Consider the following 27,553-nt stretch of genomic DNA (forward strand, 5'->3'; position numbering starts at 1 on the left):
TTGTGAAAGTAAGCTAAGATACACATTATTCTTTTCCAAGGAGGTCTCAATTTTGTCTTTCTCCTGATAAAAGCATTCTGAGCTATTAAGTAGAGCACTGTACTAAACAGACTTTACTGGAAAAACTCTAATATTTATTTAAACAGTTTAAAAAAGAATATAGGAATGCTCTTAATGTCTCTGTTAAGGGAGAATAAAAAGGACATATTGGTTCAACTTTGTAAAGTTCTGATGGAATTAGATTTCATTATATTACCCCCTAGATAAGAATGTCCCTACCGATTATGGGGGGGTGGGGGGAGAGGCAAAAGACAATTAAAACCTAGTTCTAACCAACAGGGACATTTTCTTAAGCAGATCATTCTCGTTAGCATGACAAAGTATTATATTTTTACTGCTTTGGAATAATTTATCCTAAATGTATTTACGTACAGCCCCCTGACTAGGACTTCACATAGTTTACATCTGTAGTCATGTGAACCTAATCATCTATATTCCTACTGGAGTGGTGAAGAAAATTGCATCACTATATAATTTAAAAAATTCCTCTCCAGACACCCATTGCGTTCCTAGGAAAGTCAGGAACAGAATTTGATTCTTAATTCCACATATATTTTATCCATTAAATCACTGTGTTGGATTTGACAGTTTATATTTGTATGTGACTCCACAGAGCTATAGAAATATCACTGAGTTCTTTAAATGCATTTTGATAATCACAGTCCAGTATATTGGTGGTGCCAGTGCCTCTGGGGCTCTTTCTGATATTTTAGACTAGAAAGGCAGTAAAGGAAGATACCCTTGAGGTGTTAAAATACAAAACAAAACAGGGACATCGGTCATTTCAGGGTTAAATCCTATTGAATTCACGCAGATCAACACAATGGTCCATCTGGTACTATTTTTTCCACACAATCCCTTCAGTGAATAGTCTTTCCCATCCTCAGACTGATAGTTTATTGTAATAATAATTCATTCCATTACAATGGTTATGTTACTTTTTGCACACACATATGGTATTCTTTACATTCATCACAATATTGGCATGAAGTAATAGCCTGGGAAGAAGGAAACCATAAAAACTATAGTTAATATGCTATAGTATACATATCTGTATTAAATCCTAATCTTGTAAGTATCATAAACTGAGCCCTGAATCAAATCCAAAACTCTTAAAGTCTTCCCCATTTAGTTTCATTTGATGTCTGATTCATAATATAGTTAAACAGCTGTGACACTCTTGGCTGTAGTACATTTCCTTAAATTTGTATAGAAACTTGTGAGCCTCTTTATTTTGAAGAGGTAGAATTTAGTTGAGATGATGTTCTGGTTGTAGTTTGTGGCAATTGCCAAAACAGGAGATAAGAGTAACAGGTAAAGGCTCAGTTCAGTTCAGTTCAGTCACTCAGTCATGTCCGACTCTTTTCGACCCCATGAATCGCAGCATGCCAGGCCTCCCTGTCCATCACCAACTCCTGGAGTTCACTCAGACTCACGTCCATCGAGTCAGTGATGCCATCCAGCCATCTCATCCTCTGTCGTCCCCTTCTCCTCCTGCCCCCAATCCCTCCCAGCATCAGAGTCTTTCCCAATGAGTCAACTCTTCACATGAGGTGGCCAAAGTACTGGAGTTTCAGCTTCAGCATCATTCCCTCCAAAGAAATCCCAGGGCTGATCTCCTTCAGAATGGACTAGTTGGATCTCTTTGCAGTCCAAGGGACTCTCAAGAGTCTTCTCCAACACCACAGTTCAAAAGCATCAATTCTTTGGCACTCAGCCTTCTTCACAGTCCAACTCTCACATCCATATGTGACCACTGGAAAAACCATAGCCTTGACTAGACGGACCTTTGTTGGCAAAGTAATGTCTCTGCTTTTGAATATGCTATCTAGGTTGGTCATAACTTTCCTTCCACGGAGTAAGTGTCTTTTAATTTCATGGCTGCAGTCACCATCTGCAGTGATTTTGGAGCCCAGAAAAATAAAGTCTGACACTGTTTCCCCATCTATTTCCCATGAAGTGATGGGACCAGATGCCATGATCTTCGTTTTCTGAATGTTGAGCTTTAAGCCAACTTTTTCACTCTCCACTTTCACTTTCATCAAGAGGCTTTTGAGTTCCTCTTCACTTTCTGCTGGTTAGAAACCTATGGAGTCTCTTTTCTGCCTTTAGAAAAACCCCTGGCAGCTTCATTTCTCTTCATCATCTGATCCCTAATTAAATGGTTTCTTCCCACATCATTTATACCTGCTTCTCTCTTAGACAACAGACACATCCTATAAACTACTCATACTAAATGAGTAATTCTTAGACTGTGCTTTTAGACTGCTCTTTCACATCTCTGTCTTCATTTCTTAGCAATTTCTATTTCCTCAGCCAAAAATGCTCTTTCCTAAAAGTTTAATCTATCAACATGACTCTAATTTTTCAAATTTTTCGATATCCAGTTAAAATGCTTTGGGAAACCTTGGCCAATTTCTCAAGTTAAAATTAGCTACCCCTTTATCTTATTCTAAAAAAAGCTTTATGAAGGGAAAGGATAATTTATTGTGGTAAAATGTTTGCAAAAGTATTAATTGAGAGTCACTTGGAATTCATAGAAATTTTATCAAAAACAATCATAAATAGATAGGATTCATAACTAAAATCTACCTTTAGTTGGTGTCTTTGGGGAGACAGAAACTAATATTATTAAGTGCCTCACAGATTAAAGTACACTGCAGATGTTTTATTTTCATTAATACAGGAGGCCATGGGGTCCCAAAGAATCAGACACAACGGAACAACTAACATTTCACTTTCACTTTCTTTCATTATAAAATACTTATCCTCATAAATAGTATCAAGAGGTAAATGTCTACCTTTTGGACAAGAATATTGAAGATCAGAGGATTTTTTTCTTATCAGTATTTTAAAAAGAGGATAAGCAATGTGTCAGGTTACATTCTCTGTGTATTAATTGGTTATATTCTTGGTATTATAGATCCGTGTTTAAAAACCAACCAAGTATTTCTTTAAATTCAGTTCAGTTCAGTTGCTCTGCCATATCCAGCTCTTTGCAACCCCATGGACTACAACATGCCAGGTTTCCCTGTCCATCACCAACTCCCAGAGCTTGCTCAAAATCACGTCCATTGAGTCGGTGATGCCATCCAACCATCTCATCCTCTGCTATCCCCTTCTCCTCCCACCTTCAGTCAATCCCAGCATCAGGGTCTTTTCAAATGAGTCAGTTCTTCACATCAGGTGGCCAAAGTATTGGAGTTTCAGCTTCAACATCAGTCCTTCCAATGAATATTCAGGACTGATTTCCTTCAGAATGGACTGGCTGGATCTCTTTGCAGTCCAAGGGACTCTCAAGAGTCTTCTCCAACACCACAGTTCAAAAGCATCAGTTCTTCGGTACTCAGCTTTCTTTATAGTCCACTCTCACATCCATACATGACTACTAGAAAAACCATAGCTTTGACTAGATGGACCTTTGTTGGCAAAGTAATGTCTCTGCTTTTTAATACGCTGTCTACGTTGGCCACAACTTTCTTCCAAGGAGCAAGTGTCTTTTAATTTCATGGCTGCAGTCACCATCTGCAGTGATTTTGGAGCCCAAAAAAATAAATTCTGTCACTGTTGCCATTGTTTTCCCATCTATTTGCCATGAAGTGATGGGACAAAATGCCATGATCTTAGTTTTTTGAATGTGGAGTTTTAAGTCATCTTTTTCACTTTCATCAAGAGGCTCTTTAGTTCCTCTTTGCTTTCTGCCATAAGTGTGGTGTCATCTGCATATCTGAGGTTATTGATATTTCTCCTGGCAATCTTGATTCCAGCTTGTGTTTCATCCAGCCTGGCATTTTGCATGAGGTACTCTGCATATAAGTTAAATAAGCTGAGTGACAATATACAGCCTTACCTACTCCTTTCCCAATTTGGAATCAGTCCATTATTCTATGTCCAGTTCTAACTGTTGCTGCTTGATCTACATACAGATTTCTCAAGAGGCAGGTCAGGTGGTCTGGTATTCCCATCTCTTGAAGAATTTTCCAAGTTTGTTGTGATCCACACAGTCAAAGGCTTTATCGCCATTAATGAAACAGAAGTAGATGTTTTTCTGAAATTCTCTTGCTTTTTCTGTGATCCAGCAGATGTTGGCAATTTGATCTCTGGTTCCTCTGCCTTTTCTAAATCCAACTTGAACATCTGGAAGTTCTCGATTTACATACTGTTGAAGCCTAGCTTGGAGAATTTTGAGCATTACTTTCCTAGCACGTGAGATGAGTTCACTTGTGCAGTAGTTTGATCTTTCTTTGGGACTGGAATGAAAACTGACCTTTTCTAGTCCTGTGGCCACTGTTGAGTTTTCCAAATTTGCTGGCATATTGAGTGCAGCACTTTCACAGCGTCATCTTTTAGGATTTCAAAATAGCTCAGCTGGGATTCTATCACTTTGCTTTGTTCCTAGTGATGCTTCCTGAGGCCCACTTGACTTTGCACTCCAGGATGTCTGGCTCTAGGTGAGTGATCACACCATCTTGTTTATCTGGATCATTAAGGTCTTTTTTCTATAGTTCTGTGTATTCTTACCACTTCTTTTTAATATCTTCTGTTTCTTCCTTAAATTACTGGAGATGTTAGTGGTTTACTAAATGTTGATATCAGAGTCAGGATTCAAGCCAGATTTTTTTTTGATGCTAAAATCCATATTCTTTTGAGAAAACCGTTCTCTCTATGGTGAACTGAGTCATAACAATTCTTCATGGTTAATGAACTCTGTGTTTACTTCAGTCATCAGTTTTCTCAAAATTCACTTTTATCATCTTCTCCACTTTTGAACTTGTTTAATCCACCATTATAACTTTGAGTTTAACTTATATAATTTTCTTGTTTTTATATATAAACATTTTTATAATTATATAACTTATTTCCCCAACTTCTATTTCTTGGTCTCTCTCATGCTTTGCTATTATATGTGAACAGCTATTCTTCTTGTACATTTTTTGTTTTTCTTCATATAGCTAACAAAATGCTGATTACCTGTGAATTTGCTTACCAAACACATCACTAAGGATTTCAAATAAATTCAAATAAGACTTCTATCCTTGAAAATGTCATGATCAAGCTAGAAGACATGCATATAAGCAAACTGTTTTTTGGTTCTGATCAGTGCTTAGCAATGATCAGTTATTCAGAGATTGCTATAGCAAGGAACTCAGTGAAGTTTACTTCATTTGGTCAACACTCAAAGGCAGAGAAGGGAGGGCAGAACTGTAAATACAGGCTTGAGGTACAACCCACTCCCGTATTCCTGCCTGGAAAATTCCATGGACAGAGAAGCCTGGTGGGCTACAGTCCTCGGAGTTGCAGAGCTGGACACAACTGAGCAACTAAACACAGAGGTTTTTGACATTGGAAACTTGGAACCAGGTTAACTAGAAGTGGTCATCCTTTGTTATTAGGGTAGCATATCTGGCTTTCTGTAGTAAGGCAATGGCAATCCACTCCAGTACTCTTGCCTGGAAAATCCCATGGACGGAGGAGCCTGGTAGGCTGCAGTCCATGGGGTTGCAAAGAGTTGAACACGGCTGAGCGATTTCACTTTCACTTTTTACTTTCATGCATTGGAGAAGGAAATGGCAACCCACTCCAGTGTTCTTGCCTGGAGAATCCCAGGGACGGGGGAGCCTGGTGGGCTGCTGTCTATGGGGTCGCACAGAGTTGGGCAGGACTGAAATGACTTAGCAGCAGCAGCAGCAGCAGTTCATGCTAAGGAAAAAATGAAGCAAAAATTTGGGAAGTTTACAGTTATTGATAAAGTCCTAACCACTTTGAGCTAATTGCTACAGAGGTTGTGGTTTAGCTAAACAAGACTGGTTGCTTCAGATTGTGAGCTAGAGCTCTATTTTTCTATAGGGTCCTGTAATGTTCATTTGTAAATTTAGTCTTGGTTATATTTAAAGACTTACAGAATGACTGGTCTGTTGAAAATTTTAGCCCAGGGAATGTGTATGAGAACAAGGGACACATTTTATAACCATGGAAATGTGATGTCTGTGTCTCCAGAATTCACTGTCTTACCCTTCCACCATTAGTGGATTTGTGTAATAATCCAACAGGTGATATGCAGTACTCTGTCCACAACACCTAAAATATACAGGTGTGGTAACCAATGAGTGGAATTAGGGTTGGTTCTTCTCACTATCTTGCCAGTAACCCAAAAGCAGTTTGTGTTTCCCATCTTTGCAAACTCAATCTTATCCAGGTGGAAAGGCTTGGTTTCTTTGACTCTTAGAAAAGTGAACTTAGTGAGTAAAATCTTTCTCCCTTTTCCTTCTGGATGAATAGTCTTGACATGCGGTTTATGCCTGCTGGACAGAGTTGTCTGGGAGATGGAGCAGTTAGTGGCACGAAGTATACATGTTCATGTTGTTTTTTAATCGCTTCTGTCTCACATCCCATGTTTTTCTATGTAGATTCATTTGACTTTCTTCCCTAATGAAGAGGTAACACCTACCTCCTTGCTTTAGGCTCTGCATTCTGTGGAACCCAGACTATGAGAGCAGGGTCCCAAGAATAATCCCTGGGCTTCTACTTTGTGAAGTGTAGTTCACTGATTTGAAATAATTGTTCAAAGTTTAGGTACAGGACCAAATGGTCATTCGTCTGGTAGGACTCGATTAATTTAGATGTAAAAAATACTAAAGAGGAATTTGGATACATGTACATAAAGCTCAGAAAAGGACAGAATTGGCTAGAAAATAAGATAGGCGTCATTGGTTAGAAGCCATGGTTAGAATGAATTGTCTAGGAAGAGAATGTATAATAAGATAAACAGATCTATGAGCAACCTTAGGAAACAGTGCATGTAGTACTTGAAATGAACAAATTGTGTGAAAGAAGAGAAGCAGCTGATGAGGAAGAAAAGACAAAGTGAGGGATTATGGCAGTCAGAAAGGGAAAGTAGTTAAAATTTGAGGCGATTGGCAACAACACTGAATGCTACTGCAGAGTTAAGTACAATAAAGACCAAAAACCATCTGTGAGATGTAGAATCATGAAGATTTTTGATGATACTGGAGGAGCAGTGGGGTAGAAGCTATTTTCTTGAGGTAAAGGGTACAGAAGGAAGAAGATGTATTGTTGTTGTTCAGTCGCTAAACTATGTCAGACTCTTTCCAACCCCATGGACTGTAGCATGCCAGACTCCTTTGCTCTCCAGTATACCCTATGTTTGCTCAAATTCGTGTCCACTGAGTTGGTGATACTATTGAACCATCTGATTCTCTTTGCCCTCTTCTCCTGCCTTCAATCTTTCCCAGCATCAGGGTCTTTTCCAAAGAGTTGGTTCTTTGCATCGGATGGCCAAGGTATTGGAGCTTCCACAACAGCCTTCCTAATGAATATTCAGGGTTGATTTCCTTTAGGATTGACTGATTTGATCTCCTTGCAGTCCAAGTGGCTCTTAGGATTCTTCCCCTGCACTACAATTCAGTTCAGTTCAGTTCAGTTGCTCAGTTGTGTCCAATTCTTTGCAACTCCATGAACCGCAGCATGCCAGGCCTCCCTGTCCTTCACCAACTCCTGGAGTTCACCCAGACCCATGTCCATTGAGTCGGTGATGCCATCCAACAATCTTATCCTCTGTTGTCCCCTTCTCCTTCTTCCTTCAATCTTTCCCAGCATCAGGGTCTTTTCAAAAGAGTCAGCTCTTCACATCAGGTGGCCAAAGTATTGGAGTTTCACCTTCAACATCAGATCCTCCAATGAACACCCAGGGCTGATCTCCTTTAGGATGGACTGGTTGGATGTCCTTGCAGTCCAAGGCACTCTCAAGAGTCTTCTCCAACACCACAGTTCAAAAGCATCAATTCTTCAGCGCTCAGCTTTCTTTATAGTCCAACTCTTACATCCATACATGACCACTGGAAAAACCATAGCCTTGACTAGACAGACCTTTGTTGACAAAGTGATGTCTCTGCTTTTTAATATGCTATCTAGGTTGGTCATAACTTTCCTTCCAAGATGTAAGTGTCTTTTAATTTCATGGCTGCAATCAACATCTGCATTACAATTAGAAAGCACCAGTTCTTCAGCACTCTGTCCATAGAGTCACAAAAGAAGACATAATAGGCATTAAGAAATGGCACAAAAGAAAGAAAAAGCATAGAATGTTTGAAACTTCTTGCAGTTTGGTGTTATTAAAACATAGAAATAAGGTAGAACGAAGGATGCTACCCATGGACACCAGCTTTGTCTAAGAAGACACTTTGCATTATTATGGAACTTTCGTAAAGTGGGGTGTGGAAAGAGATTTGTTTTTTTATAACCTAGAAGACATTTAGTGTAGTAGTTTTGTAATAGCCTAAATTAAATAAGGAAGTAAATAAATTTGTTTAAGGAAATAATTTAAATATATATGGAAATGTGTGTTTGTGTGGATTCATGCATTTTACTAGAGAAAAACAGACATTTATCCAATTTTAAAAGAGGTCCAAAACCCCCAAAAGATAAAGAGCCATTTACATACAGTATGTTCCAGAATCTCTGTTGGCAAAAGATTCATTGCTTTCAGATACTTTAAAATTACTGAACAAAAATACAAGACTATAATTATAATTTCAAGTATGTTCATGTAAATCTGAAGTGTGGGAAATCATGCAGATTCTAATAGGGGCTAGATAATTCCAAGCAGCAGGCAGAATATAATTGTAGGTGTGAATGCCAAGAACTGAGAGAAGCATGAACAAATGAGGGATCTAAAAAGGAAATTAATTTAAAGGAATCAATGCACTTTAAATAGCAGGTTAGGTTCTCTCAGAGCAATTTATAGAGGAGTAGTAAAGCATCAATCTGGTGAATAATTAATTATATTTGAAAACTAAAAATCTATATATCAGTAAAAAGCAGGGTATTTCCTTAGGCTGGAATGATCTATATCTTCCTCGACATGTTGCTTGTGGTAAATGTAAGAAGTAACAAAAAAAATGATAATTTGGAGTTTATCATAATAAGAAATGAAACAAACTTCCTAAAATCAAAGACCTTTTTTCTATGTTAACTCAGATTTGCAAATATCATTAAATTTAAAATCTACCAAATATTGCCTATATTTTCCTCTTTTATTCCATTTGAAATAGATGCTTCATATAGCTCCAAAGAGTAATCATCAGTAGACTATTCATGACTAGGAAATTCATAGACAGTAGGGTTCTATATTTGATCAGTGACTTTTTGTTTTGTCATTTTCTTTCACATGTTTAGCTCAGTTGAGCCAGATTGTAGTTCCTAGAATAGGAGTTTGAATGAAATGCGAGATACAGGCTTAGCTTTAAATCTGTTGCTTATCTCTTCTTAGTTCTCTGTCAGTTCTATTCTAAGTGTGTTTAGCTTAGTGACCAAACCCTTTTCAGTGCTGTCTAATTCTTGCCCTCTTTTATTTAATTCTCTGGGCTGCTCTGCATTCCTTCCACTGTTGAGGTTGGAGATTCCCTCTTAGCTTTTGAACTCTAATTTGTGCCTCTAATACGAGTTTCTAGGAAGAAGTGACTTCAGTGGTTTTAACCATCTTCCCATGCTTACAGTATGCCTAAAATGACAACCATAGTTATAAGATCTCATCTTCTTTTCAAGTTTTTTCCTTCAGTCACCTCCAATTCAACCTCCTTTGTTGGTTCCTTTGCTGCCTACTTTAATATGTTAGTCCTAAAATCATAATTTTCTCCCACTTTTTGTTTCCTTTTATTTCATATTACAATCCACTTGCTAATGCTAAAAATTAATTATCTCTTATTCCTGCTTCTCTCTCTCCTTTTCCACTAGTATCTGTTGTATTTATACAACATCTCTCTTTATGCAGCCTAAGAGTTCAAATTTAATGCCTTTAAGAATTAAAAGAATATTTTATCTCTTTGTTATTCCTTCATGTTTATTGAAACAGAGCTTTAAAAGTCACAGTGGCTCAATAAATACAGCAGCTTTCAGTCATTAATAACCCATCCTCTTTTTCCAAATCTATGACTGGATTTTGATTGATAAGATTTGAGTTTGACTTCAGGGAATACTTAGTGGGATTTAATAATTGTGCAGAAACAATACTAATTTCTAAACTAAATGATCTCTCTTCCTGTTATATTGTTAAGCTGAATTATTGGTTGGGAATTCTTATACGCAGAGATGCAATAATTTCACCAGCAGTTGGAAAGGATGTTTGTACGAAGTAAATAATGAGAATGGGGCCTGAGAAGGAAGCAGCTATTATGAGTTAAACAAATAGGTACATGCTCACGTGTCAAATATTATTTAAAAGAAGTGTATATACAATACTGTTGAGTTGTTTAGTCACTAAGTCATGTCTGACTCTTTTGCAACCCCATGGCTCTGGGCATGCTACAGCCCACCAAGCTCCTCTGTCCATGAAATTTTCCAGGTAAGAATACTGGAGTGGGTTGCCATTTCCTTCTCCAGGGGATCTTCTCCACCCAGGGATCAAATGTGAATCTTCTGCATTGCAGGCAGTTTCTTTACCACTGAGCCACCAGGAAAACCCATATATATACTATATTAGATGTTAATAGGAAGAGTTACCTGTGTAGAAGATATTGTCTTTATTTTGGAAAGGAGAGACAGAGAGAGAGAGGGGGAGGGAGGGAGGGAGGGAAGGATGGAGAGAAAGTGGAAGGGTGGGAGAGAGAATACCAGATGTGAAGAAAATTAAGCCATTGATTCTGTATTTACCAAAATGTGTAAGCTGAGAAATTGTACCTCAAAATAAAAGTGTTAGCATCACAGGCATGCTGTGTTTTCTGTCACACTTTTAAAATATTCATAATAAATATATGTCTGATAAGAGTTCTTAGAAATTAATTTATAGGCTATAATGTAATTTTTATTATATACAAAATTTGTGTTAATAGATGACATTTTAAAACTGTTATCCCTGAACTCTGATAACATCTCATATATGTAGCAAGTCAATGGCACCCCACTCCAGTACTCTTGCCTGGAAAATCCCAGGGATGGGGGAGCCTGGTGGGCTCCAGCCGATGGGGTCGCTGAGGGTTGGACACAACTGAGCGACTTCCCTTTCACTTTTCACTTTCATGCATTGGAGAAGGAAATGGCAACCCACTCCAGTGTTCTTGCCTGGAGAATCCCAGGGACGGGGGAGCCTGGTGGGCTGCAGTGTCTGGGGTCGCACAGAGTCAGACACAACTGAAGCGACTTAGCAGCAGCAGTAGCATTCTCCTGAAAACCTTTGTTGTGAAATAATTTATTCAGAAATCTTGCTAACACAGTTAAAAATTAATTAAAGTTATTAATAAAATCAGATTTAAATATGTAAGTATAATCTGTACTGCTGCTGCTAAGTCACTTCAGTTGTGTCTGACTCTGTGTGACCCCAGACACGGCAGCCCACCAGGCTCCCCCGTCCCTGGGATTCTCCAGGCAAGAACACTGGAGTGGGTTGCCATTTCCTTCTCCAATGCATGAAAATCAAAAGTGAAAGTGAAGTCGCTCAGTTGTGTCCGACTCTTCGTGACCCCATGGACTGCAGCCTTCCAGGCTCCCCCATCCCTGGGATTTTCCAGGCAAAAATACTGGAGTGGGTTGCCATTGCCTTCTCCGTAATCTGTACTACTTGAATTTGTATATATACTGTCACTAAAAGCAGCATTATTACTGTAAAATTAATATTTTTGTTAACTAGTAAGTCATTTTGGAGGTGTAATAGTAAGGATAGTTTCCTTTTATTTGTTTAATACATAGAAGTCAGAGTAAACATTTTTTTAATATCTAGGGAAAGATTACACTAATCATATTTCTCCCAATTCTCATTTGCCTACTGGCTGGTTAATACATGAAGAATTATCTCTTGTAACCTGGGATAAAAAGGGAAAAATATTTTCCATTAAAGGTGTACTTGAAATCCTATATCTGGTTACTGTTCATGTGAGTATTAATCATCTCTTTAGAGCTCTGTAGCACAAAATATCTTTAGATATTTAGAACTCTGTGACACAGATAAGCTAATTAACTACTTTAGAGTTTAAAAAAAATGGGAATATTCACTGTTAAAGTCCGTTATATGTAATTATTTATAAACTGTTTATAGTGTGTCAAATTGCTTGTTTTCTTTCCATAGAGGGTATTTTGAATGATCCTTAAGAAAATTCCAACATGGGCTCAAAATATTCTTACATCTCTAATGAAATATGTTTTTTTAAAAAACAATCAAGAGTCTAATAAAAGACCAAGGCCATGGTCCTTTAAAGGTGCCAACTTCCATCAATGTGCTCTTGCCTAGGGGACAGCTCCATGCATTGACTGAGGGGGATTAAATTAAGACCATATGCAAATCCTCTGCCTGAAACACTTTTTATATGCCTGTCTCTGTGGTCTATTTTGGGAAGTAACTTTCTTTTTTGTTTCCCTAATAAGGTAAAAGAAAGTCTTCATGAGAGTGAGGTCTAGGAGCTTTGCCTCTTGTATTAGTTTAAATCAATCCAAGGCATGAGAAGTTCATTATAAAAGGGACAACATGTCTGTCTGATGTATGGGGAGTCCGAGTTAGTCCTGCATGATGTTGTCAATGATAAACCTGGAAAACACACTGTTATTGTCTTCCTCAAGTCTGGAAAGGCACCCTTCTAGGTCTGGGGACTAGAGTATTTGGAAGATTGAATTACAGCAGAGAGCATAATAGCTAAATGTAATTTGAACCTTTGTTTATATAAGCAATAGTCTGGTGAAACCCTTTATCTCTCTGTCTGTCTGTCTCTCTCTTTCTCATATACACACGCATACTCTTTCTCTCCTCTGGTCTAGAAATTTCCATTACAAAGCCTTTAAGTAATCAATGTGCAGTCTAACTCAGAGGGTGAAGCACGCTCAATTCTGGGAGATCTTACCAGAAGCATACCAAGTGAGCTTGTAGATTATTTTACTCAACGTTCCCCAAAAGCATGAATACTGGAAAAATATTTTCAGCTTTTAGTTAAAATGTTTATGTCAATACAGCATTAAATTTAAGGGTTGGTGGATTACCCATAGGTGTTTTATGGTGACGAAACATTTCAGTGTGATCTCTGTGGTACTTCTGCAGTGAACTGTGGTCCCTCTCCCCATTCCTTCTTTCCCCTTTTCTGTAGGGTGTTCTGCATCTCAAACAGAACAGATCTTAGTGGTGTGTAGGTCAGTTAGACTGCTGAGAAAAACCACAGCAAAACTAGGCTCAAGTAGGAAGTTTTGCAATTAGAAGGCCATTCTTTTTCATCTCATTTACTCTTTTACTCATTTATCAGCCCTGTGTTGGTGAAGAAGTTCCAATACTCTCCTGAGTCCTGTATTTGGTAGACTTGGCATTGAACACTTATGAGGAAATGGGTGTGGATGTCTCATTTAATGCCTGGTTAAAAATGGAGCCCTACAGCTAATGGGCCAGGAATACACATGTACTGAGTTGCAGTACAAAGTTCCCAGTGTGTTGGGAAGGTCCTCACTCTCTCAGCAAACAAATGGAAAACACCACGAATATTTGAGAGAAGCTGCAAAAAAAAAAAAAAAGGAAATCAGTTTATATTTCAGTGCCTTTGGCAGTTTTTCTTACCCTATGAACAAGAAACCCTGCATGTTCATGTGGCACTGGGAACCACAATCATGGGCATGGTTGTCAGGTTTCAGGCATGGTTATACATTTAGTATCTTTTGTTATATATTAGGTAATCATAGTAACTGACCAGATTTACAAAAATCTTTAACACTTTTGTATCCTCCTGATTGAGTCCAGAGTAGAAACAAGAACTAAAGGGCAGAGAGGAGGAAGATGTAATCAAGATGGAGAAAGAAGAGATAAACACTGGCATGACACAAAGTAAGGGATGGCAGTAGCTAGCCCACCATATGGATATGTGAGGGTGAAGAAGTGAAGTGAAGTAAAAGTCACTCAGTCATGTCTGACTCTTTGCGACCCCATGGGCTATACAGTCCATGGAATTCTCCAGGCCAGAATACTGGAGTGGGTAGCCTTTCCCTTCTCCAGGGGGTCTTCCCAAGCCAGGGATAAAACCCAGGTCTCCCGCAGTGCAGGAGGATTCTTTACCAACTGAGCTATCAGGAAAGCCCTAAGAACCAGTGACCAAATCTGCAGTCAGATCCACAGTGGAATATTTTGGACATTTTTTGATTGTCTGAGGACATATTACCCTACTTTCCATATATTAATATATTCCTTGGGAAATTGTCCACCACAGGAAAAAGAGCATGAGAGTTGTATGAGGGAGGTAACTGGTATCAAGAGTAATTTGTATAAATATGAGGAGTATTTGGCAATGGCACCCCACTCCAGTACTCTTGCCTGGAAAATTCCATGGATGGAGGAGCCTGGTAGGCTGCAGTCCATGGGGTCGCTAAGAGTTGAGCACGGATGAGCAACTTCACTTTCGCTTTTCAATTTCATGCCTTGGAGAAGGAAATGGCAACCCACTCCAGTGTTCTTGCCTGGAGAATCCCGGGGACAGGGGAGCCTGGTGGGCTGCCGTCGATGGGGTTGCACAGAGTTGGACACGACTGAAGCGACTTAGCAGCAACAGCAGCAGGAGTATTTAGAGAAGAGTATATAATAACATTAGTGAAAAGTCTGGGATGGAAAAACAAATAGTCTTTCCTTTTGACTGTTAACTTTTGAATTTTTTTAGGTCATCATTTGGGGGTGTACCTTCATATCCAGTGGGGTAAACATAGACGTGAGACACCACCTGAAGGTTGGGTTACACTGGTGAGGCTGGTAGACTATAACATTATAAAATATCTTTCCTTAAACCTTGTGTGTGTGTGTGTGTGTGTGTGTGTGTGTGTTGGTGTGTGTAGCAGTGATTGGAATAGGTATCTTGAAAGGGAAGAAATTGTGATAGGTTCGTTATAGTGTTGCCCAACACAAATTTCATTCCAATCCCAAAGAAAGAAAATGCCAAAGAATGTTCAAACTCCCACACTATTACACTCATCTCACATGCTAGCAAAGTAATGCTCAAAATTCCCCAAGCCAGGCTTCAAAAGTATGTAAACCGAGACCTTCCAGATGGTCAAGCTGGTTTTAGAAAAGGCAGAGGAACCAGAGATCAAATTGCCAACATCCAATGGATCATGGAAAAAAGCAAGAGAGTTCTGGAAAAAACATCTATTTCTGCTTTACTGACTACACCAAAGCCTTTGACTGTGTGGATCACAATAAACTGTGGAAAATTCTGTAAGAGATGGGAATACCAGACCACCTGACCTGCCTCTTGAGAAACCTGTATGCAGGTCAGGAAGCAACAGTTAGAACTGGACAGGGAACAACAGACTGGTTCCAAATAGGAAAAGGAGTATGTTAAGGCTGTATATTGTCACCCTGCTTATTTAACTTCTATGCAGAGTACATCATGAGAAACGCTGGGCTGGAAGAAGCACAAGCTAGAATCAAGATTGCTGGGAGAAATATCAATAACCTCAGATATGCAGATGACACCACTCTTATGGCAGAAAGTGAAGAAGAACTAAACAGCCTCTTGATGAAAGTGAAAGAAGAGAGTGAAAAGCTGGCTTAAAACTCAATATTCAAAAAACTAAGTTCATGGCATCTGGTCCCATCTCTTGATGGCAAATAGATGGGGAAACAATGGAAATGGTGACAGACTGTTTTGGGGGGCTCCAAAATCACTGAAGATGGTGACTGCAGCCATGAAATTAAAGGATGTTTGCTCCCCGTAAGAAAAGCTATGACCAACCTAGACAGCATATTGAAAAGTATAGACATTATTTTGCCAACAAAGGCCCATCTAGTCAAGGCTATGGTTTTTCCAGTAGTCATGTATGGATGTGAGAGTTGGATTATAAAGAAAGCTGAGTGCCAAAGAATTGATGCTTTTGAACTGTGGTGTTGGAGAAGACTCTTAAGAGACCCTTGGACTGCAAGGAGATCCAACCAGTCCATCCTAAAGGAAATCAGTTCTGAATATTCATTGGAAGGACTGATGTTGAAACTGAAACTCCAATACGTTGGCCACCTGATGCGAAGAAGAACTGATTCATTTGAAAAGACTGATGCTGGGAAAGATTGAAGGTGGGAGGAGAAGGGGACAACAGAGGATGAGATGGTTGGATGGCATCACTGACTCGATGGACATGAATTTGAGTGAGCTCCTGGAGCTGGTGATGGACAGGGAAGCCTGGTGTGCTGCAGTCTGGGATTCCAAAGAGTGGAACACAACTGAGTGATTGAACTGAACTGACAACACAAATGCAAAGAAATTGATTTTGAAACTTCGTAAAAACTTTATGTGTCCCAAGCATTTGAGAGTGTTGTTATTTTAGAAGAGGAGACCCTGAGCTTCTTGGCTCTCTCCCTGGCCTGCTTACATGCTGAGTTTATCTTTCTCCATTTCTCTGTCACATGAGAGACTTAAATAAGGATATTTTTATTTAATGCTTTTGCTTATATTTTGAATCAAATTCTCCCTTTTAATGCTTTATTTTTGAATGACCAGTATTTCTGTACCTAATTAGATTTGGGATATTTTTTGGATTCAAAGATCCTACAGATAATAAAACTTCAAAAATAGTTGAATTTAAATAGTTATGCAAAAATTCCATGTTGTTAACCCCAAGTAACATGAGAGATATCAAATAAGATTTCAGTTACTGATAAGGAGGACAATTTTTTAAAGTGTAAATTTTTTACTTAAGTCATTTAATATGCTAAGAAAGAAATGTGTTTGACTTGTTTCAGCTAAGATAAAATGGGATCACTATATATATCATGAAAGTGAAAGTCTCTCAGTCGTGTCTGACTCTTTGTGACCTCGTGGACTATACATTCTATGGAATTCTCCAAACCAGAATACTGGAGTGGATAGCCTTTCCCTTCTCCAGGGGATCTTTCCAACCCAGGGATCAAACCCAGGTCTCCGGCATTGCAGACAGATTCTTTACCAGGTGAGCCACAAGGGAAGCCCAAATATATATCATACATATATTAATATATGCTACTGCTAAGTCACTTCAGTCAGGTTTGACTCTGTGTGACCACATATACGGCAGCCCACCAGGCTCCCCCGTCCCTGGGATTCTCCAGGCAAGAACACTGGAGTGGATTGCCATTTCCTTCTCCAGTGCATGAAAGTGAAAAGTGAAAGTGAAGTCACTCAGTCGTGTCCGACTCTTCGCAGCCCCATGGATTGCAGCCTACCAGGCTCCTCCATCCATGGTATTTTCCAGGCAAGAGTACTGGAGTGGGGTGCCATTGCCTTCTCCATATTAATATATATATAATGTATATTTCATGTATGGTATTATAATGTTTAAGAGACATTGAAATATACATTTAAAAAATAATTTTATTGATTTATTTTTGGCTCTGCTGGGTGTTCCTTGCAGTACATGGGCTTTTCTCTGTTTGTGGGGAGCAGGCTTCTCATTGCCGTTGCCTCTTTTTGAGGGGTGTGGGCTCTAGGGTGCATGGGCCCAGTAGTTGCGATTCCCATGCTCTGGAACACAGGCTCAATAGTTGTGGTGCAAGAGCTTTAGCTGCTCTGAAGCATGTGGGATCTTTCTCGACAACTCGTGTCTCTTGCATTGGCAGGTGGATTTTTTAATCACCAAGCCACCAGGGAAGCCTAAAAGCTACCCTTTTTTTAGTTTTTGGCTTTTAAATCACTGTATGTCTTGGGCAGGACCAATATTTCATGCTGTTAGATTAGGTACCTCCAGTTCCGAGATATTTCTTAACCCCTGTATTTAGGCTTATAATACTTAATAGTGGGATAACAAGAATAGCTTTCATTTTGTGATTTTTTTTAAGCTTCAGCAATGTTTATAGGAAAAGTACATGCTGCTTGAATTAATGTTCTTAGTATATGACTGACAGATTTCTATGGGGGAAGCATGAAGGAACTGGACAGACAGAATTTGGACCCAAAAGGGAAGAAATGGTAGAGGAAGACAGTAAAGTTAACTGAAGAACAACAGCCTGCTTCATAATTTCCCCTTCTGACTCCTAAATTCAGGAAGTCAGGTGACAAGTCTTTAATAGAATATTCATTCTCATCCTTATGAGATAAAATATTATAATCCACCAGGGGCTCCCTTAATCACTACCTGATAGACTTTATGAAGCAAATCCTCTAATCTCTCTCAAAAGGACTAGAAGCAATAAAATAACTCACCAAGTCCACTTTCAGATTAGTGGTCTTTTACTTTTTAATTAAAAATGTCTTGTGGAATGAGATTATATGAACCTCCTTCTCAATTAAACTGTTCCCATATTACTTGATTAGGCAATGAATGACTTTAATATCCCCCAAAGCATACATCAGATCCATAGGCTGCTTATGAGCTTCTGACTTTATGGTTTAATAACATGAGTCCCGGAACACACGTCTGATAGTGATTCATGTCTCTGAGGAGTTAAAAAAACAAAGTCGATTCAATGAAGTCTTGGACCTATTGTTATTTTTACTAGATCTGGGGTTCTTACATTATGGTCTGTGAAAACCAGTAAATACATTGGAAATGTGTAATATTTGGACTGCATACACATTTGCTTTTGGAGAATGAATAGATTTCATCAGCCACTTACAGGGATTTGTAACTAAAACTTTCAGATCTATTACAGCAGGGTTTCACAATCTAGTACTATCGATATTTTGAGCCTATAAAATTTTTTATGTCAGTAGCAACTTTCCTTTGCATGTTGGCAATCAAAAATATCTTCAGACACGCCCAAATGTTCCCCCAGAGACAGAGTCATCCCAGGTTGAGAACCACTGCTGCAAGGAGATCAAACCAGTCAATCCTAAAGGAAATCAACCTGGAATATACATTGGAAGAACTGATGCTGAAACTCCAATACTTTGGCCACCTGATGCGAAGAGCCAACTCAGTGAAAAGGACCATGATGCTGGGAAAGATTGAAGGCAACAGGAGAAGTGGATGGCAGAGGATGAGATGATTAGATAGCATCACTGACTCAGTGGCCATGAATCTGAGCAAAATCCAGGAGATAGTGGAGGACAGAGGAGCCTGGGATGTTGCAGTCCATGGGGTCTCAAAGAGTCAGACACGACTTAGTGACTGAACAACAATAGCAACACACTGCATTATAGGTTGTACGTGGAGGGATTTTTGGTTTGTTTGTTTTTAATTAGCCTATAAAATTTGATTAAATTCTTCATCAGGTGATACATATAATTCCAGCAGGCAGCTCTGTTAATCTCTAAAATAAGTGTAGTTAAAAAGCAACTTTTTCTTGTCTTCTGCCTTAGAGTAAAAGGCAAACACAATCATTCTGGACAACCTAGCTGAGCCCTGCATTATGAAGCACTCTTCTGAGATAAAAGACTGGGATTTGGGTCTTAGTCCCGCCATTTTTAACTGCTAGACCTTGAGAATGTCCTGGCTGAGGGTTAGTGTCCCCCTCTAGGACAGATTATTAGTATTAACTAAATCTATTCTTATAGGTCTGCAGTCCATGGGATCACAGAGTCATACATGACTTAGCAACTGGACAACACCACCAATAAAAATTCTTTTAGAATGCTTGAGTGAAAAATATGATTGTGGACACGAACATGCTCTGCATGCTGTAGAGTGCTGTTGAAATGTAGGAAGGCATCATCCAAAAGCCATAGAGAGGGGCAGAAAGCTGAATTGTGTTAGTCTTCAAAAGCACTAGTGAAGGGAACCCCACACAGAGTGTATCCAGCTCTTGGTGTCTCAGGATGATCTACTTACTGCTGAATGCACTCATTTTATCTCTTCCTATTGAACTTGGCCTTTGTGTATGTTCTGTGATAATTAAATGTATTAATACACTATCACAGATATATAGTTTATAAATGAGACAAGTCACATATTGGCAGTGTATGCTCAAAACTATTTTAATAGAGCTTGGAACAGAAACTTTTGGAAACCTGTATTCTGGTAAACAGTTCTCTGGAGAACAGTGTGGTTTGGGGGAGGGAAATTTTTCCTTAGAATGACTACAGATGATGGTATTAGCTGCTAAGCGACTGAACTAGAGGTTCTCAGACTGGCTGATCAAGACCTCTTGCAGAAGTTTCTTTAAAATCGTGCTAAACACAGTCCTAGATTTGCTGAATTAGAATTTGGGGGATTGGAATGCAGCCTCCACGGATGATTCTGACATGCAAACCTGCTGAGATCTAACTTAAACTCTTAGCAGTTAATAAAGTCGCTATTAATTAATGTCTTTACAAGTTCAGCAATTACAGGCCACGAATTTCCAGGGAAGAGGAAGGAAATGCAGGTAGAAAAGCAGAAAGAGAATCTTAAATTTCTTGCAGGGTTTGTCTTGGACAAACCATGACCTTGGTAGTTTGTCTTTATATATAACTTTAACCTTTGTGATGTAAAATAGTGTGTTACCTTTGCACCTGTGCTGTGGATTTCCAAATATTGGATAACTCAAAAGGGCTGTGACTTACAGTTTCTATCTCATTACTCTTTGTAGTGTTTTATCTTTACTGAGAAGAACCATTTCCTAGGTAGTGCCCGGATTTTATGGTGTGTCACAGTTCCTCTGGCATAAAAATCAATGTTTAATGAAAGGAAAAATAGACTGTTAAGCTTGGAGACTGCGAGGAAACAGACTATCCTTCAGTATTTGCAAAGAACTGATCAAAAACATCTCTTGAAAAGAGCTCTCTCTTCCTTCCATCTCTTTTCCTTCATCTCATTTATAAAATAGACACTGTATCTCCTTATGAGCTTCACAAGACTTATGTAATTTTATGGATATGAAACCTGCTGTCATGTAGACTCCTGTCCCTGGGTAGAGGTGAAAAGTGTCACCTTTGATACAAGAACCGGATCATTTGATAATAATGGATAAAGAGACAGTCTGGGTGATGGCAATTCAATGACAGAATTTTCATATACCTGGCAGAATCACTAAAAACTGTAGGTCAGTGGTGTCCTGTATATTTGTGGTATTTTACAGATGAAAACATTTGGTCTTATGATACATATTTGCTGCAGTGTTTAAGGATATTTTATCTATTGAAATAAGAGAAGTAAGATAAGGGAGATGGGTGCCATATGCTCTAGAAGCAAGTATTCATAACTTGTGAGATGTATTGACGGTGATGAACAGAACAGGTGTAAGACAAGAAGTGATGGAAGATGATATGGGTGGAGTTGCGCCACTAGCCTCTTAATTTGTTGGAGTTTTGCAGAGGAACAGTATTAGAAGACTATCAGAGAAAGAGAGTGACAGGGAGATTGATCGAGTTAGTATAAGGAATTAGCTCTCATAGTGTTGTAGGCTGAAAAGTCCCGTGGTCTGCTGTCTGTCAGCTGGAGATACAGGAAAGCTGGTGGTTTGAGTTCCAGTCTAAGTCTGAAGATCTGAGAATCGGGAATGCTGATGGTATAGCCCAAGGGCAGGAAAACAGATTGTCTCAGCTCAAACAGTAAGACAGAGGGAGAGGGTGAGAGAGAGAGAGAGAAGAGGGAGGAGGAAGGATCTGTTCAACTTTTCTAGTAGGGCAATCGAGGGACTCAAAAAAGATCTGCATGACCCGGATAACCATGATGGTGTGATCACTCACACTCACCTAGAGCCAGACATCCTGGAATGTGAAGTCAAGTGGGCCTTAGGAATCATCACTACAAACAAAGCTAGTGGAGGTGATCAATTCCAGTCGAGCTATTTCAAATCCTAAAAGATGATGCTGTGAAAGTGCTGAATGCAATATACCAGCAAATTTGGAAAACTCAGCACTGGCCACAGGACTGGAAAAGGTCAGTTTTCATTCCAATCCCAAAGAAGGGCAATGCCAAAGAATGCTCAAACTACCACACAATTGCACTCATCTCACACACTACCAAAGTAATGCTTAAAATTCTCCAAGCCAGGCTTCAGCAATATGTGAACCATGAACTTCCAGATGTTCAAGCTGGTTTTAGAACAGGCAGAGGAACCAGAGATCAAATTCCAAACATCTGCTGGATCATGGAAAAAGCAAGAGAGTTCCAGAAAAACATCTATTTCTGCCTTATTATCTGTGCCAAAGCCTTTGACTGTGTGGATCACAATAAAGTGTGGGAAATTCTGAAGGAAATAGGAATACCAGAGCACCTGACCTGCCTATTGAGAAACCTATATGCAGGTCAGGAAGCAACAGTTAGAACTGGGCATGGAACAACAGACTGCTTCCAAAGAGGAAAAGGAGTACTTCAAGGCTGTATATTGTCACTCTGCTTATTTAACTTATATGCAGAGTACATCATGAGAAACGCTGGGCTGGAGGAAGCACAAGCTGGAATCAAGATTGCCGGGAGAAATATCAATAACCTCAGATATGCTTGCAGATGACACCACCCTTATGGCAGAAAGTGAAGAACTAAAGAGCCTCTTGATGAAAGTGAAAGAGGAGAGTGAAAAAGTTGGCTTAAAGCTCAACATTCAGAAAACGAAGATCATGGCCTCTGGTCCCATCACTTCATGGCAAATAGAAGGGGAAACAGTGGCAACGGTGGCTGACTTTTTTGTGTGTGTGTGGAGCTCCAAAATCACTGTAGATGGTGATTGCAGCCATGAAATTAAAAGGCGCTTACTCCTTGGAAGGAAAGTTATGACCAACCTAGACAGCATATTAAAAAGCAGAGACATTACTTTGCCAACAAAGGTCCGTCTAGTCAAAGCTATGGTTTTTCCAGTAGTCACATATGGATGTGAGAGTTGGACTATAAAGAAAGCTGAGTGCTGAAGAATTGATGCTTTTGAACTGTGGTGTTGGAGAAGACTCTTGAGAGTCCCTTGGATTGCAAGGAGATCCAACCAGTCCATCCTAAAGGAGATCAGCCCTGGATGTTCATTGGAAGGACTGATGCTGAAGGTGAAACTCCAATACTCTGGCCACCTGATGCGAAGAGCTGACTCATTTGAAAAGACCCTGATGCTGATAAAGATTGGGGGCAGGAGGAGAAGGAGGCCACAGAGGATGAGATGGTTGCATGGCAACACCGACTCAATGAACATGAGTTTGCATGGACTCTGGGAGTTGGTGATGGACAGGGCGGCTGGGCATGCTGCAGTTCATGGGGTCACAAATAGTTGAACATGACTGAGCGACTGAACTGAATTCAAGGGATTGTATGATGCCCACTCACACTGGGGAGGGTCATCTGCTGCATTCAGTTCACCAAAGCAAATGCTGATCTCTTCTGGGAACACCCTCCCTCACAAACACACTTAGAAATATTGCTTTCCAAATATCCATGCATCCTATGGGTTAATCTAGTTGACACATAAAATTAATCATCACATCCTCTCAAATTAATATGTGGGAGTCCTAACCCCTGTTGCCTAGAATGGGACCTTTCTTGGAAATAGGATTGCTGCAGTTGTATTAATTCAGATGAGTTCATACTGGAGTAGAGTAGGCCCATCATCTGATATGACCGGAGTCCTTATTAAAGGGAATGTTGAGACACAGACATGCACATATGGAGAACACCAGGTCAAAGGCAGAGATCAGGGTGATGCAGAAGGAAAGGAATGCCAAAAATTGCCACAAAACCACTAGAACTGGAACATAAACAGGGAACCTTGATCTTTTAGCCTCCGAACTGAGACATGAAATTTCTGTTGTGTAAGCTGCCCAGTTTTGATACCTTGTTTCTGCTTTCCTAACATGAATACAGAAGGGCTTAGACAAAAAACAGTCATGAACCATTCAAAACAAGAGAACATGGAGAAAGATTCAGGAATTTCCTGTACCCTACCCTATGTGCGTTAACTTCCCCTCTCTCTTTCCTCTTGCTTGTTGCTGTGCTTGAAGATTGATTCAATAAGCTGTGTGAATCAAGTGTTTTCATTTGGTCTGCAAGCTTGTCTGTTCTGGATGAGTTTGCCTGGCCGTCTACCCAAAGGCCTCCCATCACATCAGTGTAAATTCCCAGATTGATGAAGCCTGTAGTATTTTCCATGATCACTACTGTGGCTGATACCCATGTTAAGTTCCAGGTGGTGATTTTATTTTAGGAAATATTAGCGATGTGTCTGAAAGCATTGATTTGCTACCATGAAGTCTGATTTTCTAAGAAAACATTTTACATGATGACAATAATTTGTTTACAGTTTTAACTCCATGTTAGATTTTTATGCTTACTAAAATATTTTCCAAATCTTAAAATACAGCCATGGAGAAGTCTGAAAGTCCATAGACATGTTTTGTGAGGAATATTGTATATCTGTTACTTGTTTCAGAGATGCTCCTGATTGAATTCATTTCCCAGGCCTGTCTGATATTGTTCACCTTCTCCGTTTGTAGACTTGTCGTTCATTATACCTGTCAATCTTCTCTAGGAATTTTTCAGTGTATGTTGGCTTCTTCTCTTCTATGTTTAACTGCTCACAGAAGCCAGGAAGGGGTATCATTTTGGGGTTTGCTTACGCTGTGTAATTGGACTTCTCTTGAGTCAGGGGTCAACTTAACTCATAGGTTTGATCCTAGCAATTTACCTTTATACTCTTTCTTCTATAAGTAGGAATTTACCAATCAAGCATGCTTTTTCAGTCAGAGATAATGGAAGATAACAGCCTGACTGCTGATGAAACTGAGCATAATTAAATGGTTTAGAGTAAAGTCCACCCTTTTCTTGGAGAAGGAAATGCCAACCCACTCCAGTATTCTTGCCTGGAAAATTTCATGGACAGAGGAGCCTGGTGGGCTACAGTCCATGGAGTCACAAAGAGTCAGACACGACTGGGTGACTTTCACATCACTCATCATCGTTTTCTGGTAGTGAAAAGGCCTAACATTACACAAACACAGCAGTGACTGACTTAGCTCCTAAAAGAGTCTCTGTTTTGGGGCGGGGCAGTTCATCTCATGAATTTGTAGTTTAGTCACATACAGAAAGTAATTTTGCAAGTCAGCCAGCAGCATGTTAGTTGAGCACTGAAGCCTGAGAGTCAAACTTTGGAATTCTGACTTTAGCCATAAATGCCTCTGTGACCTTAGATCAATTACTTAAGCCCATGGGCCCCATGCCCCTCATTTGTGTAATAAGGGCCACAAAACTACTTACCTTACAGAGATGTTCAGTTCAGTTCAGTACAGTCGCTCAGTTGTGTCCGACTCTTTGCGACCCCATGAATCGCAGCACGCCAGGCCTCCCTGTCCATCACCAACTCCCAGAGTTCACCCAGACTCACGTCCATTGAGTCAGTGATGCCATCCAGCCATCTCATCCTCTGTTGTCCCCTTTTCCTCCTGCCCCCAATCCCTCCCAGCATCAGAGTCTTTTCCAGTGAGTCAACTCTTCGCATGAGGTGGCCAAAGGACTGGAGTTTCAGCTTTATCATCATTCCTTCCAAATAAATCCCAAGGCTGATCTCCTTCAGAATGGACTGGTTGGATCTCCTTGCAGTCCAAGGGACTCTCAAGAGTCTTCTCCAACATCACAGTTCAAAAGCATCAATTCTTCAGCGATCAGCCTTCTTCACAGAGATGTTATAAAGATTAAATAATGGGTAGAAAACTCTTAGCATAATATCTGCAGGTTTAAGGGGCTTGTGTAACATGCTGCTGCTAAGTCACTTCAGTCGTGTCTGACTCTGTGGGACCCCGTAGACATGCTACCTGTTATTAATTTTTACTTTCTAATATTTAGTTCAGTTTAGTCTTTTATTTATTTCTCTTTTTATTTGTTATTTATTTTTTAAATTGATATTTATTTCTCTTTTTCTGTGAGGAACTTAGATTAGAAAGATGTCAATTACTTGCCCTTCAATAAAGGTTCTTAGAATCTGGTTAAGGAGAAAACATCTTATTTCACCATACTATGATAAAGCCATACTGTGATAAAGCCGGAGAAGGCAATGGCACCCCACTCCAGTACTCTTGCCTGCAAAATCCCATGGACGGAGGAGCCTGGTAGGCTGCAGTCCATGGGGTCGCTAAGAGTCGGACAGACTGAGCGACTTCACTTTCACTTTTCACTTTCATGCATTGGAGAAGGAAATGGCAACCCACTCCAGTGTTCTTGCCTGGAGAATCCCAGGGACGGGGGAGCCTGATGGGCTTCTGTCTATGAGGTCACACAGAGTCGGACACGACTGAAGTGACTTAGCAGCAGGAGCATGATAAAGCCATGCAGTGGGTATACTGTGCATTGTGGGGAATCAGGAAAGATCTCCTGGGTAATCCTGAAAGCTAACTGTTAGAGGTTAGAAGGAAATAGCTTGAGCAGAGACAAAGAGCCATGTACCACCATGCAGTATGCATGTAACAAAAACTGCTGCATTCCAGAGAGTAAGAAACCGGATGGAGAGAATAGGAAGTGAACTGGGAAGAGCACCCTCATGGTGACGCTCTTCTTAGGAGTTTGGCTTTTACGCTTTGAATGGTAGAGACTCAGTGAAGTATTCTAGCAGGATTGTGCCATGGTCCTCCTCTCTGGGTGATGTGGAGAGGATGGTTTAAAGGAAGCCAAAGCCAGGGTAAAAGAAAAAGTGAAAGTAAAGTCGCTCAGTTGTATCTGATTCTTTGTGACCCCATGAACTGTAGCCTGCCAGGCTCCTCCATCCATGGGATTTTCCTGGGAAGAATATTGGAGTGGGTTGCCATTTCCTTCTTCAGGGATCTTCCCAACCCAGGGATCAAACCCAGGTCTCTTATATTGCAGGCAGACGCTTTACCGTCTGAGTCACCAGGGATATTGACCATTTGCATTGAGGCAACAACAGACATAAGAAGAAGGTTTAGTTCAGTTCAGTTCAGTCGCTTGGTCGTGTCCAACTCTGTGACCCCATGAATCACAGCATGCCGGGCCTCCCTGTCCATCACCAACTCCCAGAGTTCACCCAGACTCACATCTATCGAGTCAGTGATGCCATCCAGCCATCTCATCCTCTGTCGTCCCCTTCTCCTCCTGCCCCCAGTCCTTCCCAGCATCAGGGTCTTTTCCAATGAGTCAACTCTTTGCATCAGGTGGCCAAAGTATTGGAGTTTCAGTTTTAGCATCAGTCCTTCCAATGAACACCCAGGACTGATCTCCTTTAGGATGGACTGGCTGGATCTCCTTGTGGGCCAAGGGACTCTCAAGAGTCTTCTCCAACACCACAGTTCAAAAGCATCAATTCTTCAGCACCCAGCTTTCTTCACAGTCCAACTCTCACATCCATACGTGACCACTGGAAAAACCATAGCCTTGACTAGATGGACCTTTGTTGGCAAAGTAATATCTCTGCTTTTCAATATGCTGTCCAGGTTGGTCATAACTTTCCTTCCACGGAGTAAGCGTATCTTAATTTCATGGCTGCAATCACTATCTGCAGTGATTTTGGAGCACGCCCCCCCCCCCCAAAAAAAAGTCTGACACTGTTTCCACTGTTTTCCCAACTATTTCCCATGAAGTGATGGGACAAGATGCCATGATCTTAGTTTTCTGAATGGTGAGCTTTAAGCCAACTTTTTCACTCTCCTCTTTCACTTTCATCAAGAGGCTTTTTAGTTCCTTTTCACTTTCTGCCATAAGGGTAGTGTCATCTGCA

At 40.0% G+C, this 27,553-nt stretch overlaps 1 long non-coding RNA gene across 1 annotated transcript in view; it reads left to right on the forward strand.

Annotated features, from left to right (window-relative positions):
* The first annotated feature begins 16,738 nt into the window (after nucleotides 1-16,738).
* The window catches only part of LOC112446324 (uncharacterized), a 112,843-nt gene continuing 102,028 nt past the window's right edge, over nucleotides 16,739-27,553 (forward strand). The window contains exon 1 of the long non-coding RNA XR_003034256.2: nucleotides 16,739-16,965. This is a non-coding gene — a long non-coding RNA (uncharacterized lncRNA). The remainder of the gene's footprint in view (nucleotides 16,966-27,553) is intronic.

The sequence above is a fragment of the Bos taurus genome, chromosome 4 (genome assembly GCF_002263795.3).
Source record: "Bos taurus isolate L1 Dominette 01449 registration number 42190680 breed Hereford chromosome 4, ARS-UCD2.0, whole genome shotgun sequence".
NCBI classification, from domain to species: domain Eukaryota; kingdom Metazoa; phylum Chordata; class Mammalia; order Artiodactyla; family Bovidae; genus Bos; species Bos taurus.